General features: G+C 45.1%; 1 long non-coding RNA gene across 2 annotated transcripts; it reads left to right on the top strand.

The window, feature by feature from the left end:
• The first annotated feature begins 956 nt into the window (after positions 1-956).
• Positions 957-6,898, top strand: LOC128932313 (uncharacterized). 2 transcript variants are annotated; one of them, XR_008481975.2, is made up of 3 exons: positions 957-1,270; positions 1,926-2,192; positions 6,688-6,898. It is a non-coding gene; the product is annotated as an uncharacterized LOC128932313 (long non-coding RNA). The 2 variants fall into 2 exon arrangements; XR_008481976.2 differs by having other exon boundaries at positions 5,850-6,898.
• Positions 6,899-7,866: the final 968 nt, after the last annotated feature.

Genomic DNA, 7,866 nt, shown 5'->3' with positions numbered 1-7,866 from the left:
ACACACAATTTTAGAAAACGCAAATAAATGTGTTGTCACATCAGTGGTTGCCTCTAGAAGGTGGGGAGTGCAGAGAGGTACATGGGGAATGAATTATCAGGGGCCTGGAGGAAACGTTTGGAGGTGATAAATTGTTCACTCTGCAGATTGGGGTGATGGTTTCATGGTCGTCTACATCTGTAGAAGCGTGGGTGTACACACGTTAGCTCGTACTCTCAAATAGTACACTGTAAGCATGAGCAGTGGGATTAAGAGGAAAATAATAGACGAGAGCAAAAGCAGAGCTTGGCAGGGCTCTCTGCTGACACTGAGCAGAGCTTGATTACATCAGATTTGCCCAGCTAAGATCTTGGGGAGGGGTTGGGTGGTGCAGGAGGAAGGTAAAAGGAGGAACTGAGAGAAAACAGAGGGCTGGAAGCAGAGAAAGAAGTGAAGAAGGGAAGGAGGGAGGGAAAGAGAGAGAAGGGGGGAGAAAGGTAAGTGCATTCTGTAGAAATTGCTGGCAGCTCCGCTCCGCAGAAAGGCCTTGGCTGGGAGCCAGCCGGCGCCTGGGCCATCTAGGGGTGAAGTTACGCGGTTATCGAATTCCCCTTCCCTGGAGCCCCTGGAAAGACGTTGTTGCCAAAAACAGAGGCGGGGGCCGGGAGGGGGGAATCCAACTCTTGTCTGTTTTTATCTAGGACCCGATCTCGTGATTCCCTCCCCCCATTTCTCCCAGGGCTGTGGAGGGGGTTCCCGCGGGAGTTGGGCAAAGCGTGGGACGAGGACAGGTGCCTGGCACTGGGGTTTCAGAGTCGCAAATACGCCCCAAAGGCTGGGATGGAACGCCAGTCCCCACTCGAAGCCACTTCCATAGAGTCGGGGCCAGGTGCGCAGCGTCCCGCGCGATTACCTCCACTTGTCCCCTCCCCTCGCGGCCCCGCGCGCCCTGGAGCCCGCGCCCTCCTTCCCGACCCGGGGCAGCCTAGCCAGGCGCCGCGGCGGCGGCGTCTCTACCGAGGGAAGGTGGTCCCCACGCGCTCCGGCCTCAGGGCCCTCTCCACCCGCCTCGCCGCTTTCCTGTCCTGCCCACGGCCGAGGCCCAGGCAGCTGGGGTGGCCTGGAGGGTGCAGGGCCGGGCGGGGGGCGGCAGGACTGGAACTGGCGCCTGCTCTCGCGGAGGCATCAGTAGAGCTCGCCCAGTTCTCGGGAAATATTTTTATCATTGATAAAACGCAGTCCCCAAAGCGAGGGTCCTATGGGCGGCCAGACGCACCGCGGGGACCTGCAGGTGGGCAAACGGGGCCTCCGCGCGCAGAGCCGCGGTGGGGAGCGGGGCGGAGGGAGGGAGGGAGGGAGGAGTGGGCAGCCGGGGAGCCTGTCAGAAGAGGGTGGGCGAGAAGAAAAAGAGGGGCGTCGGGAGATCGGGGAAGGGGCGGTGGAGACCAGAATGGGGTGGGGACGGGGTGGAGCTGAGAAGAGCCGGGAGAGTGGGGACCCTCTGGCCACTCCAGAGACCTGCTGGGTCTCCTCTCCTGCCCTCGCTCACCCATTCACTCTTGGGTTCTCTCTCTCTCTCTCTCTCTCTCTCTCTCTCTCTCTCTCTCTCTCTCTCTCTCTCTCTCTCTCATGATTGTCATGGCCTATTTAATAGAATCAGGGCCCCCCAAAAAAACAAAAACCACCCATCATTCAACTTCCCATCTATTTTCTCACCCTAGCTGCCTTTCTTTGCTGGCTGGGGAAAGCAGCTGACCCACCCTTACTGCCCCCTGATTCTTTGTAACCACTGATCTCTACTGTCTCCATGGTTTTGGCTTTTCCAGAGTCTCCTATAGTCGGAATCATACAGTATATAGTATTTTCAGATTGGCTTCTGTTATTTAAGAATATAAATTTAAGGCTCCTCTATGTCTTCTCATGGCTTGATCCTCATTTCGTTTTAGATGCTAATATTCTGCTGTCTGGGATGTACCATATCCATGTGTGGCCTTTTGTGTGGACATAGCTTTCAACTCATCTGGGTAACACCAAGGAGTATGATTGCTGTATCATATGCTGAGTATATTTTGTTTTGTAAGAAACCTCCAAGCTGTCTTCCAGTATGGCTACACTACGCTGCCTTCCAACACAATGACTGGGAGTTCCTGTTGCTCCATATCCTCACAAGCATTTGAAATTGTCAGTGTTCTAGATTTTGGCCACTCTAATAGGTATGTAGTGGCATCTAATTATTTTAATTTGCAATTTTCTAATGATATATGATGTCAAACATTTACTTTTCATCTGGATATTTTCCTTGGTCTGTTCAGATATTTTGTCTATTTTAAAATTGTGTTGTTGCTGTTTTTTTTTTTTTTTTTTTGAGACAGGATCTCATTCATTCTGAGGGTCTTTTGCTTCCCATATAAACTTTAGAATCTGTTTGCCAATATCCACAAAAAGTTGCTGAGATTTTGTTTGGGATTGTGTTGAATCTGTAGATCAAGTTGAAGAACTGACATCTTACAATAATGTGTCATCCTATCTGTGAACATGGAATACCTCTCCCTGTATTTAGTACTTTGATTTATTTCATCAGAGTTTTGTTCTTTTCCTCATATAGATCCTATCTATATTTTGTTAGATTTAAACCTAAGTATTTCATTTTGTGGGGGTGCTAAATGGTATTGTGTTTTTAATGTCAAATTCCACTTGTTCATTACTAGTGTATAAGAAAGTGATTGGCCACTTTGGGAGGCCGAGGCAGGCGGATCACGAGGTCAAGAGATCGAGACCATCCTGGCCATGGTGAAACCCCGTCTCTACTAAAAATACAAAAAATTAGCCGGGCGTGGTGGCACGCGCCTGTGGTCCCAGCTACTCGGGAGGCTGAGGCGGAAGAATTGCTTGAATCCAGGCGGAGGTTGCAGTGAGCCAAGATTGCGCCACTGCACTCCAGCCTGGCGACAGAGTAAGACTCCGTCTCAAAAACAAACAAACAAACAAAAAGCAAGTGATTGGCTTTTGTATATTAACCTTGTATCCTGTAAACTTGCTATAATCACTTCTTTTAGGGTTTTTTTTGGTAAATTCTTTCTGATTTTCTCCATAGATGATTCTATATCGTCCAAGCACAAAGATATTTTTCTTCCTTTCTTCCCAATCTAATTATCTTGTATTTCCTTTTCTTATCTTACGTCATAAGCTAGGACTTCCAGTGTGATGTTGAAAAGCAGTTGTGAGAGGTGACATCCTTTACTTTTTCCTGATCTTAGCAGGAAAGCTTCTAATTCCTCACTATTGAGTATAATTTTACCCGCAGGATTTTTTTTTTTTTTTTTTTTTTGTAGATATCCTTTAACAAGTCAAAGAAGTTCTCCTTTCTTCCTAGTTTGCTGAGAATTCAGGATAATTTGATGGGGGTATAATTACAAGCAGTAAAATGGACACATCTTAAGTGTTCATTTGAAAATTTTGAGAGTGGTATTCACTTTGATCACCACAACTCCAAAGAAGACATAGAACATTTCTGTCACCTAGAAAGTTTCATCATTTCCCTTTCTAGTCAATTTCTCCCCACTCCAAATAAAACCACTTTCTAGTTGCTATAATCTTAGATTATTTTTGCCTGTTTGGGGACATCATATAAACGATTCTATGCAATATATGTCTTCTCTGACATCTTTTACCCAACATGATATTTTGGAGATTCATCTATGTTGGAGTATGTATCACTAGTTTATTCTTTCATATTGCAGAGTAGACTCCATTGTATAAGTATACTTTGATTTATTTATCAGTTCTCCTTGATGGACATTTGGAGATATATTCAGTGTTTGGCTGTTATAATGTTGTCTTTTGATGAACAAAGACTTTTTAGTTTAATGTTTTACTTCATAGTTAGTGCTTTTTTGCATCCAATTTAAAAAGTCTTCATCTGGCCCGGCGCGGTGGCTCAAGCCTATAATCCCAGCACTGTGGGAGGCCGAGGCGGGTGGATCACGAGGTCAAGAGATCGAGACCATCCTGGTCAACGTGGTGAAACCCCGTCTCTACTAAAAATACAAAAAATTAGCTGGGCATGGTGGCGCGTGCCTGTAATCCCAGCTACTCAGGAGGCTGAGGCAGGAAAATTGCCTGAACCCAGGAGGCGGAGGTTGCGGTGAGCCGAGATTGCGCCATTGCACTCTGGCCTGGGTAAAAAGAGCAAAAACTCCGTCTCAAAAAAAAAAAAGTCTTCATCTACATCAAAGTCTCAAACATATTTTCCTGTGTTTTATTGTTTTAGCTTTTACATTCAGGTCTCTGATCCATTTCAAGTTCATTTTTGTCTCTGGCATAAGTAGAGGTTAAGGTTCAGTTTTTTTCCCACATGGTTTTCCAGTTCTTGCAACGTCATTCAAAAAAAAAAAATCAAGAAACACTTATTTCCTTTCCCCATGAATTGACTTGTCATCTTGACTTTATTTTTACGTTATTAACTATATACGGGTCTATCTGTGGGTTTTCTAATCATCTTGATTTTATTTTTACGTTATTAACTATATACGGGTCTATCTGTGGGTTTTCTAATCTGGTACAACTTCCTCTGTGGCTGGGGATCCTTGAGATTCGAATCTGTTTTGTCAGCTCTGTCACAGATGTTCAATCTGTCCACAGCAGATTCTTCCCCTCCCACCACTCTGCCCAAGATGAAATCAGCTTTGGCTTCTTCTCTCCTAGAAATTACTCATCAGTTTCTGGATTTATTCATGTAGGTTTCCTTGCATCCTCAACCTTTCATAGGCTTTTAAAACCCACGATTTTGTAGGGTTTCTTGCATGTTCTCATTGTTTGGGAGGGTGTGATGGTCTTTTGAGACATTTTACAATTTAACCAGAGAGAAAAGGGCTGGAGTTCATGAATTCTTTCCTCCCTTTGTTTTCTCTATGCGCTCTTTGTGGAAATCCTACTATTTGAATATTCAATTTCCTGAATTGGTCATATATTTTTAAAAAATATTTTGTCCAGTTTTAATCTCTATCTTCCTGCTCTACTTTCTAGGAAATTTCTTCAACTTTATTTTCCAGTCTTTCTACTGAATTTTTCATTTCACTGTCTTATTTTAAACTTGTATTTATTTTTTTTAAGACAGAGTTTCACTCTGTCACCCAGGCTGGATTGTAGTGGCACGATCCTGGCTCACTGCAACCTCTGCCTCCCAGGTTCAAATGATTCTCCTGCCTCAGGCTCCTGAGTAGCTGGGATTGCAGGCTCAAGCCATCACGTCCAGCTAATTTTTTTGTATTTTCGGTAGAGACGGGGTCTCACCATGTTGGCCAGCCTAGTCTCGAACTCCTGACCTCAGGTGATCTGCCTGCCTTGGCCTCCAGAAGTGTGAGCCACTGTGCCTGGCCATGTTTTAAACTTTCAAGAGCCCTTTTCATTCTTTGAATGTTTTATGGTATCTCATTCTTGTTTAATGGACGTGATATATTCTCATATCTCTAAGACTAATAGCATTTTTTTGACGTTTTCTTCAAAAAAATTTCTGCACGCTCTGTTTCCTTCAGTTGCATTTTTCTTTTGGTTTTTGTCTCCAACATATTGTGGGATGAATTTTGTCCCCTCCAAATCCATACATTGAAGCACTAGCCCTCAGTATTCTGGATAATCAAGAGAATTGATGATAGAATATTTCTTTCTTTCTTTCTTTCTTTCTTTCTTTCTTTTTTTTTTTTTGAGACAAGGTCTCACTCTGTCAGCCAGTCTAGAGTGCAGTGGTGCAGTCACAGCTCACGGCAGTCTTGACCTCCTTGGCTGAAGCGATCCTCCAACCTCAGCCTCCCAAGTAGCTGGGATTACAGGGACACACCACCACACCTGGCTAATGTTTGTATTTTCCACAGAGACAGGCTTTCACCATGTTGCCCAGGCTGGTTTTTCTTTGGGGCATTGAGCATCTGCTTCCAACAGTCTAAAGGCTCAAGCTGGTTGTCTGAAGACTTTAAAACCCCTGGTTTTATCACCATGTGTGAGATATGGATCCAAGTTTGTTTTTTTGCATGTGGATATTCAATTGTTCTAGCACCATTTGTGGAACTTTAAACATGCATTTAAAGGTGTGTATGCATGCTGGTTTGTCAGTGGGATAGACTGGGCTAGTTATTTACCTATATCTCTCAGCTCTAAATCTTCCTTCTAAACCCCGCTCTGTGCAGCTGGGGCTGGGGCTCTACAAACCCTGTGTCCTAGACTCCCTTGCCAGTTGACTTTCTGTCAGCTCTGCAAATAAGAACTGTTAAGAAGGGACTGGAAAACAGAAGGGAATAAGAAGAGGCTTCCTTCTTAATTGCTAGCTTCTGTTAGCAGCAGCCAATGCCATGGCCCTAGCTCCCAGTCTTCACCCGAGCCAGGTGGGACCCCTTTGAGAAATAGAGTTTCATCCCTCCACCTCCTTCACCTGCCAGTTTGAATGTCCTCTGTGGAGGTCCCACTGCCTACTCGTCTGTATCCTCTTCTCAGAGGTCTCGGCATCAGCCACAGGACTCTCCTCTTCTCCGTGGTACAACCAGCAGCTCCAAGCCCTGCCACAGACCCAGAGCTTGGGAATCAGCCATAGAGAGCCAATCCCCTGGGATCCCAGGGGCCTATCCTCCAAGCACCTGCATTCTGGAAACGTGTTCACCTCTATTTCCTACAGTCATGACACCGGTAACTCAGTGCTCCCTTTTGGTTTTTTCTTAGCCCTTCAATACCTGTGTAAGTCTGCATGAAGTCTCCACTGTTTGAACAGTGCGATTCCCTGCTGAGCCCTCACAGATACGCTGCGAGCCCAGTAGCCCTCATCCGCTAGATTCAGCCGTGTCAGGAATGATGTGGGGTTTTTTTTTTTGTTATAAATTTAACTCCTTAGATGGATACATGGTGAGCCTCAATAAATACTTTTTAATCCATCAGTGCAAGGACTGGTTGTTGAAAGTCAGCCAAGAGAACAAGTTTAAATCTAAGCTCTGACATTCACAGCTCGGGTGACCTCAGCTTCTTTTTTGGAAATGAAAATGTTTTCTGAGCACTTTTTCTGTGCCAGGTGCTTCCAGATGTATCTCATTTAACCCTCAGAACATATCTCAGAGGAAGACATAATTCTTACAAGTAAGGAAATAGAGGCTCAGAGAGAGACTGGCTTTGGGCTCAGTATCTTTGTCCATTCTAGGCTTTCCATGCTGCTGTTCTAAGGCAGGGGAAATGGGAAGGGCTTTGCAACATTCGCACTGAGGCCCTAAAATATGAACTGGATCTTGGAAGACAGCTCCGCAGGCTTCATCCAGGCCATCTACCTTGCAAATGGCGGGCTGTGATTCCCACACCGCTGGAGTTCAGGAACTGCCAGAATCCAGAAGGCATTTTCTGTGCATTTCATGTAGTTCTCTATCAGTTGCCTTTATCTCCTCATCTACAGACTGATTATATAAAGTGTATCATTTGGATGAAATTAGATACATAATTCTGAATGCATTCTTCCTTGGAATAAATTATCTGAAGTTCAGTATTTTATTCTTACTAATAAATTCCAAGCAACACTCCTACTCATAGGCCTGGCCTTCCCGTGCCATTCCCTTTCCTTTCCTTTTTCCTTTTCCCTTCCATTCCCTTCCCTTTTCTTTGTCTTCTCTTCTCCTATCCTCTCCTTTCTTCTTTCCTTTACACAGAGTGGCACTTTGTCACCCAGACTGGCGTGCATGGTGTGATCTTGGCTCACTGCAAGCTCCACCTTTCAGGTTCAAGCAATTCTCCTGCCTCAGCCTCCTGTGTAGCTGGGATTACAAGCACGTGCCACCACGTGTGTCTGGCTAATTTTTGTATTTTGAGTAGAGATGGGGTTTCACCATGTTGACCAGGCTGATCTGAAACTCCTGACCTCAA

This window comes from Callithrix jacchus, chromosome 6 (assembly GCF_049354715.1).
Source record: "Callithrix jacchus isolate 240 chromosome 6, calJac240_pri, whole genome shotgun sequence".
NCBI lineage: Eukaryota > Metazoa > Chordata > Mammalia > Primates > Cebidae > Callithrix > Callithrix jacchus.
This window is presented reverse-complemented; position numbering and strand designations above follow the sequence as displayed.